Raw genomic sequence first — 12,164 nt, 5'->3', positions numbered from 1 at the left:
GCAGCCCTTCAAGTACCTGAAGATGGTTCTCCTATCGCCTCTCAGTTGTCTCCTCTCCAGGCTAAACATTTCAAGCTCCTTCAGCCTTTCCTCCTAGGACCCCTCACCATCTGCCATGGCCAAAATCCCTTTGACTAGCTCAACCTGGTGAATTTATCCCCCACCATGTCTTCAACGAAGCAATGGCAAAGATTTTGTCGACGAGAGAAGCACTCTTTTCCAAAGGATGGTAGTGGGGAGATAGACACATGCTGAGCTCACCAGCGCACTGCCTGGATACCCTGCCCCCCCCATCACATTTCTCCCACACCGAGCACATCCGCCAGCCTTGCTCTCTTCGGGCTCCTCACCCTCCACGTGCTTGGCTGTTGCTGTCATTGCCCAAGAGAAGCCACAGTTCCTGGCCTGGGGGGCTTTCTGCGGGGAAGTCACGTGACTCCCTGCTGGCTGAGCATCAACAGTTTTTACGAAACACCTCCCCGTGTTGTCTTCTAAATTAAATCCCTGTGGGACGAGGAGTCTCCTTCCTTTCCAGAAGTTCCACTTTGACTTGCTGTTAACCTATTGCTAGTCTTGGCCCTGCGCCACGCAACCTGCCTGCCTGCACAGGGAAGAGCTCGGGTGGCCTGGCTGCTTGTCACAGCCTTGACTGGAGCATCCAAGGAGCTCCATCTGGCCTTGCTGAATAAGAGGTTGGCTAGATTTACATGGGTGGCAGACAAGAAGGAAGATGGCGCTGGCATTTCAGTCCTCAGGTGCCTCTGGCCTTTTGCAGAGGGAATTTTCAGTCTGCCCTTGGCTTCCGGTGATTTGCAGTCCACCACTCCACCCAGGCTACTTTTCTCCCCGTCACCAAAAGGGGCTTGTGGAGAGAATGCAAACTACATTGGGACCAGGCATCCCCGAGGGGGTTCCTGCTGGGCCATTGCTAGAGAGGGCGGCTGGCGGCAATTGGCAAGCAGGGCTGAGCTCCGGCAGCGTTGCCTGAACGGGCCACGGGCCACTGGAGAGGCTGATTGAATTCTTTTCTCTGTTTTGTAACCTGCCTTGGGTCTCCATGAGAAAGGTGGGCTATCAAGCAAGCAAGCAAGCAAGCAAACCAACCAACAAACAAACACTTGCTTTTTGTCAGCTGAGCTTTTCTGATGCACATGGCAGAGCAAAGTCCTGACCTTCGGGTTGCAAGGTCCCTATTCCCTCCCACCAGGAGGAGGGGGCCCCAGAACTTACCTCCTGCTAGTAGCGAGGTCTTCTTTGTGCACACGAAGTACACATGCGCTCTGGTGCCTACGAGATGATGTCACCCCAGAAGTGATGTCATCACGCCAGCCATGGGAGTGCTCCTCCACTCTGTGAAGGGCCGATTCAGCCCATCTGGGACCCTAATTGACTACAAATGAAGCGCAGGAGTGCTCTCACAGCTGGGGAGATGACATAACTTTCAGGGGTGACATTGTCATGCCCCTTGGGAGCACAGATTGCACATTCCTGGGGTGCCTGCCGGTGGTGGGCAACCTTCGGGAGCTTGCCACCTCCTGCCGACCACTGGTGGGTTGGCAGGCAAGGTGGTGAATCCCCGGGAGTTTGCCCGTCACCAGGGAGCACCTGGGAACCCTACCTGACCTCCTTGGTCTGACAGCATTAAGGCCAAGATGCAGGTTGGATGAAACAGGCCTCTTTCCGATCACAAAGGTGGCTTAGAAGAGAGGCAAGGGCCAGCCTAGAGTAAGTGGAGGGGGGCAAGGGAGGGTTCATCTCACATTTCTTATGCACAACTCTGTGGCATCGATCCTTGCCCAGTCACATGGCATGCAGCACTCCGGACAGCAGCAGGAGGCGGGAAGATCGCAGCATCCTCACAAGACCAGACCAGCCCCCTCTCCTGCTAACACTCTGCTGGTCCTTTGCTTCCTCAGCATCCTGCACGAGTCTCTGCATAGCGGAGTCCTATGGTCTGGCTGCTTGAGGACTCCATTCACACCGAGGCATGTTCCTCAGACAAGAAACAGACGTTGTTTATTGTGCAAAACCTCGCAGTGTCTCAGGCCCTCCGGAGCCCCTCAGGCTTTGCAAGCAATGGCTGTGAAAAGAATCCAGAGCAAGCTTCCTTCCTTCCTTCCTTCCTTCCTTCCTTCCTTCCTTCCTTCCTTCCTTCCTTCCTTCCTTCCTTCCTTCCTTCCTTCCTTCCTTCCTTCCTTCCTTCCTTCCTTCCTTCCTTCCTTCCTTCCTTCCTTCCTTCCTTCCTAGAACGGCCTAGAATGAACAAGAGACTACGGAAAGGAGCCCTGGAAAATTAAACACTGTTACACTGCAGGAGTTCCCAACATGGCGCTAAGTTGGGAAGGGAAATGGGGGGGGGGGGTAGTTTCAGTCAGAAGGAGCATCCCTGCGTCCCCATGGAGGAGGACTTTCTTTCCCCGGGCAGGCTGTGGAAGAAGGGCTTCCTGGGAAATGTAGGCTAGAGGCAGGTCCCCAGGTTGCCCCTGGCAAAGGGCTGGGGTGAGGGCAGGAGGTGGGGAGATCCTTGCAGAGCTGCGCAAAGTACAGACATCACTTGGGTAGTGATACCTCCATGTGGCCACCATGCTGGAACCGCTCTGGTATTTGGGCAAAACTCTATGGTTTTTGCTCATTCCCCCCATTTCTTCCCCAGTGTTTAACTGAGCAGCATCAGCGGGGTGCAGCCTTGGGGGTGAGGGATCTCCTGCCCCTGATGGGTGGCTGGCTGGCAACCCTAGCTAGAGGTATTAGACAAGAAAAATAGCTGTATTGAGGACATGCTTGAAGAACTCTCTGTTTAAGAGCTGGATCTGTGAATTCTCTTTCACAAAATTTTCTTTTCCGAGGCTCTGAACCTCTCGTGCCTCTCTTTTTCAGCCTTACTTTAAAGCCCTGGTTCCAGTCCCAGCTTCTTTTTCTGCCTCAACTATTCCACTGCTGCACCGTGAGAAGGAGAGGATGAGAACTCTGCCTCTGATTGCGGCCAAGTGGACTAGGGCTCCTTGGGATGCCATTCCCCCTCTGGGGTCAGGGGACTCCCTGCTCCCACCCTCCACCTGCCACCTCTACTCACCTGGCTGGCGGGGGAGCAAAGGTGGGGGAATACCACCCTGGCTGCATTCTCAGGCCCAAAACAGCTCCCTGAGAAGCGTGCATGTGCTCCCATGTCTGCATGATGTGGGAGCGTGTGTGCAAGGAGTGCCCCGGAATGCCGAAAATGTAAGCCAGAAGGGTAGGGGAATCTGGCATCCCTAAGTACTACAGAAGGACCACACTAGACCATATGTAGGAAGTGGTGGCAGGCAGGGTTCCTGCCCATGTGCACTCCTGTGCTATGGCACATGAATTGTCACAACTCAGCACACAGCTGAGAAGCCCCAGCACACAGCAGGTGCTGTGTGCTGGAGGAGGAGCTGCAGCAGGCACCCACACAGCCTTTCCCAGGCCCATCACCAGGCTCTGGGGGAAGAGCCATGGCAGGCACCTGCATGGCCTGTGCCAGGCCCATTGGTGGGCTCTGGGAGAAGAGCCGTGGCAGGTGCCCGCATGGCTTTTCCCAGGTCCATCGCCGGGCTCTGGAGGAAGAGCCGTGGCGGGTACCTGCGCAGCCTTTCCCAGGCCCTTGCCGGGGGTGGAAGAAGCACCATGGTGGGCATCCGCACGGCCTTTCGCTGGCCCGCCAAGCATCCTCTCTGACCTGGTGCTGGAGGAGAAGGCAGCAGCGGCAGTGGCAGGCACCCATGCGATTTCTCTCCAGCCCACCGAGCAGCCTCTCTGGCCCAGCGCCGGGTGTTGGAGGAGGAGGAGGAGGAGGAGATGGCGGTGGTGTTTCACACTCCTAGGGTTGCCGGCTCCAGGTAGGGAAATACTCTTTTTGTTTGTGTGTAAATTCATGACTAAGGAAATCTATTTTACATGCACACAAAAAATTGACTCCCTAGTCACAAAGACTTGCATGGCAAGGAAAATTCATGACAGAACTAGGGTCCGAGTCTGGGAATTTTACACGTGCTGGTAAGACAGGCTGTCCTCTAGTTAAATTACTCCATGGGGAGTGGGGAGCTGCGGCCTCAGTTTTACCAGTATTTTTGTACATCAATGGCATTCTGCTTATATCTTCAGGGGAGAATAGATCATTGCAGTACTGTGTCATAAAACAGAATGGCAAGCAAGGAGAAGGCAGGACTTCAATGCTGACTTTATGCTTTATTGTAGGCTGGAGTAGGCATGCCACACAGCCTCCATTAATTGCTCTTTACATTTCTACATTCCTGATCTCCTGGTCAGTTGGCATGCCACACGGGAAGATTCAGGGAGTAGTTTAAATGTGTAACAATAAATCTCTCATCATTCACAGAGCACAATACTCCCATACGCTCTAAGTAACGTTCTCCTATGCTCAGAGGCTCATGATGTACCTTTCTTTCCGTTATACTTCCTAGATAAGACAAAAGTCTGAACACAGCAATATTGTGCTTAGTTGGCTGAGAATGGAATGTGTAACTTGTAACTGTTGTAATAGCCATATTTGGGCATCCAGGAGTTCCTGAATACAAGTGAATAATACTCTCGCCTTCATGTTGGAGGGACAGACTTTGCATCCAGACCCTGTCTCGTGTCATTACTACACTTTATGACTTGATTTCATTTCAAAGATTCCATGACCATAACTCACAAAGAGAAGAGGAAAGAGTTTTAAAGCCATGAAGCCTCCAGGGCGACGAAAGGCCAGTTCTAGGCTGTTCCAATGAGCAGCTCTCTGCTGGAAGCTAAATAGGTGCTCCCCCTGCAACTTAAGCCAGCTTTCTTCTACTTTCTGCAGACCTGGCCACAGAAGACACAGGAAATGCCAATCGACAGAGCAGAGTTAGAGGGAGGGATGACTGCCCATCACATTCTGTTTAGGATTTGCTTGTGGGCAAAGAGGAACCCTTACTGAAACTCATTTGCCTGATGTTGCCCAAAATGCAAAGAAAACTGGCAATACACTGATGCCTGTGGAAAGAAATGTGGTCTGAGCCATTTGCAGGCATGCTTCACAGCACCTTTTTATATAAAACATAGAAGGGAATAGCCAGAGAGTGAGTGCATTGCGGGGCTGGATGAGGCACAATTCTTCTTCTCCGTAGATCCAGAGGAGTTAGCTGTGTTAGTCTGTAGTTGCAAAATAGTAAAGAATCCAGTAGCACCTTTAAGACTAACCCACTTTATTGAAGCATAAGCTTTTGAGAACCACATGCCTAAGTGGGTGTCATCAGCATATTGATGGCACCCAATACCAATGCCTCAGACAACCTAAATCAAAAGTCTTTTAATCAAATGGATTCTGGTTTTTGAAAAGGCGCACTCACAACTTGCAAGTTGCTGCTCACAAATTGGATTTCTGGCTCACAACACTGCACCGCTTAGAGGGAACGCAGGCGATCTGGCTGGCTCCTGCCCTGTTGGGGTCAGAATGGACTGCTGCAGACAGGGAGTACTCCTGGGGGGAGGGGGGTGGTACCAGGCACCCTGGTGGGCTCCTAAACCCAGCAGTAGCAGAGAATCTTCTTTCGGCTTTCTACTTTCGGCTATAGCCGAAAATTTTTGGCTTGCACACCCCTAGTAGCCTGTTTTGGACTCAAGGTAACAGAGGCCAGGTCTACCTAGCCAGCAAAGGACTGGGAGGTAGATCTGGTCTCTGTGAGGAGAGAAGCCAGGTGTACCAGTCCAGCACTGGAATCGGAGGTAGATCTGGCCTCCATGGGTCCAGAGTCCAAGTCTACCAACCTGGCAAGGCTATGGGCAGTAGACTGGGCCTCTAGGAGTATGAAAGCCAGGTCTGCTCTGTCAGCAAATCCATGGCAGGTAGACATGGTCTCCATGGTTCTAGAGGCCAGGTCTACTGAACCAGCCACCATAAAGGAAGTAGATCTGGCCTCTGAGGGATCAGATGCCACGTCTACCTGCTGGCAAAGAGCTGGAAGACCTGGCCTCCATTTGCAGAGGTGTGGGCTGGTTGGGGGAGGAGATCAGGCAGCCGGACATGCTGCTCCGATCGGGGTCACGCAGGGTTGGAGGCGCAGATTGGGGGAGGGGAAGAGAGCCCGGTGCTGCTGTACCTGCCAGCCTGCCCGGCACAGTCCCGTTTGGGGCCACGCCGAGCGGGCTTGGGAGCGCACAAGGGGGGCGGCTCCAGCTCCTCTGCCCAGCAGCTACCTGGATTGGGGCCACTGCCGGCGGGGAGCGCGCAAGGGGGGGCAGCTCTGGTTCCTTCGCCCAGCAGTGACTTGTTCAGGCCCATTGGCGGATGGAGCAACTCCCCTCTTCCCCCTCTAGGGGCAGACCAACACGCCTTCTCTGTGGAATCTCTGAGTCGCCTGAAACCCACTATGTTATCGGATGTAATTTATAGTTGGCCTTTCTCACTGAGACTCAAAGAGGATTATGTGGTTTGAGGTTAATACAGGTAGTATCAAGGAAATTTCAATAAATCCTATAACAGAATGTTCTTAGCGTCTATTCGACGACTTACTGGCGCAGGCACAGTCCTGGCAAGCCGCTGGGCCTCAGAAGGGCCGAGGGAAGTAAACCTGGCCTCCGCATGGCCGAAGGCCAGGTCTACTCACCGTGGATCAGCAAAGCGGTTGGCTCTGCCTTCCACATCCCTGATAGAGGAAGGCCGTCATGGTGTAAGCATGGCTTGCCTGCTCTCCACCTAACAAGGATTCCCCCTGGCGCGGGGGAGAAGGAGCGTGCAGTGGGTAACGTGGCTTGAATGTAGGACCTGCAAAGCCCAGGTCTACTTGCCATGGCACGGCACAGGCAGCAGACCTGGCATCCGAATGAGCAGAGACCAGATCTACCTGCAATTGTTTTGCCAAGTGGTTAGAGCTGGCCTTTGCACACGTTTGAAGGCCAGGTCTACTGGCCATGGCATTGCAGGGACAGTAGACCTGGCCTCCCACATGTCCAAAGGCCAGGTCTACTCACCATGGCATTGCAATGCGGTTGGCTCCACCATCTTCAGCCCCGACTGGCTCAAGCTGGCATGGAGCATGCTTGTCTTACCTGCGCTCCACCTCCAAAGGATCCTGCCCAAGCCCTGACGTGCTACAAGGAAGGAGGCATGGACGGCGTGTAACGTGGCATGCATTCCGTACTTGCAGAACCGAGGTCTATTAGCCGTCATGCTACAGTGAGTAGACCTGGCATCCGGACTGGCAGAAGCCAGATCTATCATGTTGCATGGCGGGTAGACCTGGCCTTCGTGCATGTATGAAGACCAGGTCTATTCGCCATGGCTTTGCTGGGTAGACCTGACCTGAACTCATAGGAAGGCCAGATCTACTTTCCATGGCATTGCAAGGGGAGTAGACCTGGCCATCGCATGTCCGAAGGCCAGGTCTACTTACCATGGCTTGGCAAAGCGGTCAGCTCTTCCTTCATCAGATTCGATTATGTCAATGAGGCCTGGGGCATGCCTGGCTTGACTGCACTCTGCCTCCCAAGGATCCTGCCCTAGCCTTGTCTGCTGCGGGTAAGTGGGCGCAATTGTAGGGATGGTTGCTTGCCTGCTATCTCCCCCCCCCCCCGTTTTCCACCCCCAAGGTTCGATCTGCTGCATGGAGAGGGTGTGCGGGCGTTTGGTAATTGGACTTGCATGCCGGACCCGCAGAACTCAGGTCTACTTGCCATGATATTGCACAGTCAGTAAACCTGGCCCCTGAATCACAGAAGCCAGATCAACTTGCCACAAATGTGCAATGTGGGTAGACCTGGCCAACGCACATGTCTGATGGCCAGGTCTACTCGCCCAAGCTTTCTTTGGTGGGTAGGCCTGATCTCTGCACATCCGAAGGCCATATCTATTTGACATGGCTTCTTGGCCTCTGCATGTCTGAATCAAAAAGAGTCCAGTAGCACCTTTAAGACTAACCAATTTTATTGTAGCGCAAGCTTTTGAGAAGGCCATGTCTACTTGCCATGGCTTTGCAAGGTAAGTTGACCTGGCCTCCAGACCCCCACAGCTCAGGTCTATCTGCCATAGACTTGCAGGGACAGGCCAATTGGCACGGGGGAAACAGGGGAATGCCACTCCCTGGGCCCACTCTCTGATGGTGCAGCATGCTCCTATGCACCACAGTAGGGCGATTTCAGACCAAAGCAGTGCCAATTCGACCTACTGTGGAACACAGGAGCACTCCCGGGCCCTTTCTGCCCCCCCCCAGGTAGAACTCCCAGGTTCCACAGTCACCAGATTCATCTCGAGTCGGGGCTGAATAAGATGGCTGCAAGGTGCAGAGGTGCTCCTGGGCCCTTTCTGCCTCCCCCCGGCAGCACTCCTGGTCTCCGCAGCGTCCCAATTCGGAGCCAACTTGGATGGCTGCAGGGTGCAGGAGCACTCCAGGGCCCTCCCCCCCAGCAGTGCTCCTGGCTCTGCAGTGCCCAAATCAGGCCTGGGATTGGCTGGTGGAGGGAAGGGTCCACCTGCCAAACCCTCTGCAGCCCGATTGGGGTGAGGGGGTGGCAGGATGGACAGGCCCACCTCCCAGCCCTTTCCCAACATGATCGGCTGGCACTGGGGAGGGAGCAATGCCAGGCCCAGCCACCCTGTCCTCCCCCCGCCCAGATTGGGGTGCAACAGAGGGGGCAATGCCAGGCCCAGCTGCCCTGCCCTCCCCTGGACCAGATCATGTTGCGGTGGAGGCAGCAATGCCTGGCCCGCCTGCCCTGCCCTTTCTAGAGCTCATTGTATTTTTTCCCCACAACGGGCTTTGTTGCTAGTAGGGTATATAAATGCAATTTGCAAAGACAACATCAGCAAAAATCCAATACAGAGTTGAAGAAATGCTGAAACAGAGCCTAAGCCATTCTGGGGCTGGCATTCGACAACATAGAACTACCCAGTAGGAGCATACGTAAAGCAACAGGTAGTATGTAGGAGCACATACTTAAAGCAGCAGATAGGACGTAAGACAACATAGTGGTGAAGTCTCTGGTCCCCAACTCATTAGGGAAGCATCTCTTTGAGACCCCCTCCCTACAATACAGCCTTCCTATCTGAGTAGAAAAGGCCTTTTGAATAATTCAGTTTAGCATTGTTTGTGGAAAGCCAGCAGGGGCTCTTCTCCGACCTCTTCAGGCAGGCCGTTCCATAAGGTGGGGGCCACCACAGAGAATGCAGGTCTACAGGCAGCTGTTCATTTTGCCCACCTGCAGGGTGGTATCTGCAGAAGGCCTGTTCAGATGAGCGAAGCTGCCATGGGAGAGCACAGAGGGAGAGATGGCCCTGCAGATATGGGGATCCAGGACCATGAAGGGCTTTGCTTGTGATAGCCAAAACCTTGGATTGAGCCCAGTAACTGATGGGCTACTAACAGAGCAACTGCAGAATGGGAGTGACACGCATGCTCTGCGTAGCTCTTGATAGTATGAGACCTGGAATCATAGAATCACAGAGTTGGAAGGGGGCCTACAGGCCTTGTAGTCCAACCCCCTTCCCAATGCAGGATGAGCCTAAAGCATCCCTGACCAATATTCGTCCAGCCTCTTCTTGAAAACCGCCAGTGAAGGGGAGCTCACCACCTGAGCTTTGGCTTCTCTGATGGCTGATCTGCAGTACCCAGTAACCCTCATATACTCCTCTTTAGAGGTCTGTCCTTCTCTCCATTTCCTGAACATTTCCTTTTCCCCCCTTAGCTTATTCTGGAGCTCTCTGTTCATCCACATTGGTTTCTTGGAGCCCTTGCCATGTTTCCGTCTTGCTGGGATGGTGAGGGCTTGAGCTTGCAAAAGCTCGTGTTTGAGAAGGGCCCACCCTTCACTCGCTCCTTTCCCTTCCAGCACACTCCCCCACGGAATGACTCTTATCAAGCCTCTTGAGTTCATCGAAGTCGGCCCTACGAAAATCTAACCTATGAGTCTGGCTATGAACTTCCTTGGCCCCCCACAACAACTGGAATTCAAGGAGGACATGGTCACTTCCCCCTAAGGTCCTCACCACCTTCATCTCATCTACCAATTCTTTCCTGTTGGTTAATATTAAGTCTACTATGGCCAATCCCCTTGTAGCTTCCTCCACCATTTGAAAAAGGAAGTTATCGGCCAGGCAGGTCAGGAAATTGCATGATTCTTGTCGCTTTTCTGAGCTTGTCTCTCAGCACACATCAGGGAAGTTGAAGTCAACCATAATGATAAGGTTCTGATGTCTGGATACTCTGCCAATCTGTTCAAGGAGGGCAGCATCCATGTCCTCTCCTGGGCCAGGCAGTCTGTAGCAGACTCCAACAACAATACCCTTCCTCCTTCCTCCCCTTATTTCCACCCATATACTTTCCACTGGGCCATCAACCACATTCTCCATAACTTCCTGACAGTCAAGCCCTTTCCTGACATACAACGCCACTCCGCCTCCTCTTCTACCCTTCCGGTTTTTCTTGAACAACTCGTACCCATTCACTACCACATTCCAGTCATGGGAATCATCCCACCAAGTCTCCGTAATTCCTCCTATATTGTTGCCCTCTGTTTGCAAGAGAAGCTCAAGCTCTTCCTTCTTATTACCCATACTTTAGGCATTGGTATATGGGCACTTGTAGCCATGTACCTTTGTTTGATCTGTCCTACCCAGGTGGGCCCCCACTGTTACCACTTCTTCATTGAAATCCCCATGTTGATTGTCCCCTTCCCCTTGCGGCATCAGTTTAAAGCTCTCCTGATGAAGGTTCATTCCAAACATTTTCTTCCCTGCCCTGGAGAGGTGAATCCCATCATGTGCTAGAAGGTCTTCTTTAAGGAAACTTCTCCTGTGGTCCCAGAACCCGAAGAGCTCCTGCCAGCACCACCACCTCAGCCAATGATTCACCTCGAGTGTGGTCTGCTCCCTTCTGCTGCATTTTATACCAGCTGGACTCTCCAAGCTGGTGGTTGTTGTGGATTTTCTGGGCTGTATTGCCGTGGTCTTGGCATTGTAGTTTCTGACGTTTCATCAGCAGCTGTGACTGGCATCTTCAGAGGTGTAGCACCAAAAGACAGAGATCTCTCAGTGTCAAGATGCCACAACAACCATTATTCTACGGCCATGAAAGCCTTCGACAATATATCTCCAAGCTGACTTTGAGGGAAGACTTATGTAGAGTGCATTACAGTAGTCTAGTCTCAGTGTTACTGTGGTTTGAATTCAGGTATTCAAGTCAGCTGTGTCCTCTCTGTGCCTAACAATTCTATCTTCCTACTAATTTATTTTTACTTATCTACATAGAAAAAGAAAGCTGGAAGAGACCCCAAGGGTTATATAGACCAACCCCTGCACAAAATACGAAATTCACAGCTATTCCCCCCACTCCCTCTGTGCCCCTTGTTCTATGCCCAGAGGAAGGCAAAAAACCTCCAGGATTCCCGGGCAATGTATTCTGGAGAAAAATTCCTCTCTGATCCCAAAGTGTTTATCGGCATTAGCCTGGGCATATAAGAAAGGGCCACAAGAGCCTAACGCCGGCTTATCTCTTCATGCCTTCTCTCTCCTCATCTGCGTAATTTTCATATTAAGTCCGAGAATCAGTCGCATCAGTCGCATACTGATACCCGTAGGCTGCTGCTGCCGGGGGAGCTGCTTCCATCGGGGGCTGGGCTTTCCATCTGCCTGGCCCCGCCCCTTGTTGCTCTGGGCTGCAGGGGTTGTTGTGGCCTGCGCTGCTGCTGCTGCCGCTGCTGCCGGGGGAGCTGCTTCCGTCAGGGGCTGGGCTTTCCGTCTGCCTGGCCCCGCCCCTTGTTGCTCCAGCCTACGGAGGTTGTTGTGGCCTGCACTGCTGCTGCTGCTGCTGCCAAGGGAGCTGCTTCCATGAAGGGCTGGGCTTTCCATCTGCCCGGCCCCGCCCCTTGTTGCTCCAGCCTACAAAGGTTGTTGTAGCCTGCACTGCTGCTGCTGCTGCTGCCAAGGGAGCTGCTTCCATCAAGGGCTGGGCTTTCCATCTGCCCGGCCCCGCCCCTTGTTGCTCCAGCCTACAAAGGTTGTTATAGCCTGCACTGCTGCTGCCGCTGCTGCCGGGGGAGCTGCTTCCGTCAGGGGCTGGGCTTTCCATCTGCCCGGCCCCGCCCCTTGTTGCTCCAGCCTACAAAGGTTGTTATAGCCTGCACTGCTGCTGCCGCTGCTGCCGGGGGAGCTGCTTCCATCGGGGGCTGGG

Source organism: Eublepharis macularius, chromosome 5, assembly GCF_028583425.1.
Source record: "Eublepharis macularius isolate TG4126 chromosome 5, MPM_Emac_v1.0, whole genome shotgun sequence".
Taxonomy (NCBI): Eukaryota; Metazoa; Chordata; class Lepidosauria; order Squamata; family Eublepharidae; genus Eublepharis; species Eublepharis macularius.
The sequence above is the reverse complement of the archived record's forward strand: the minus strand, read 5'-3'. Positions refer to the sequence as shown.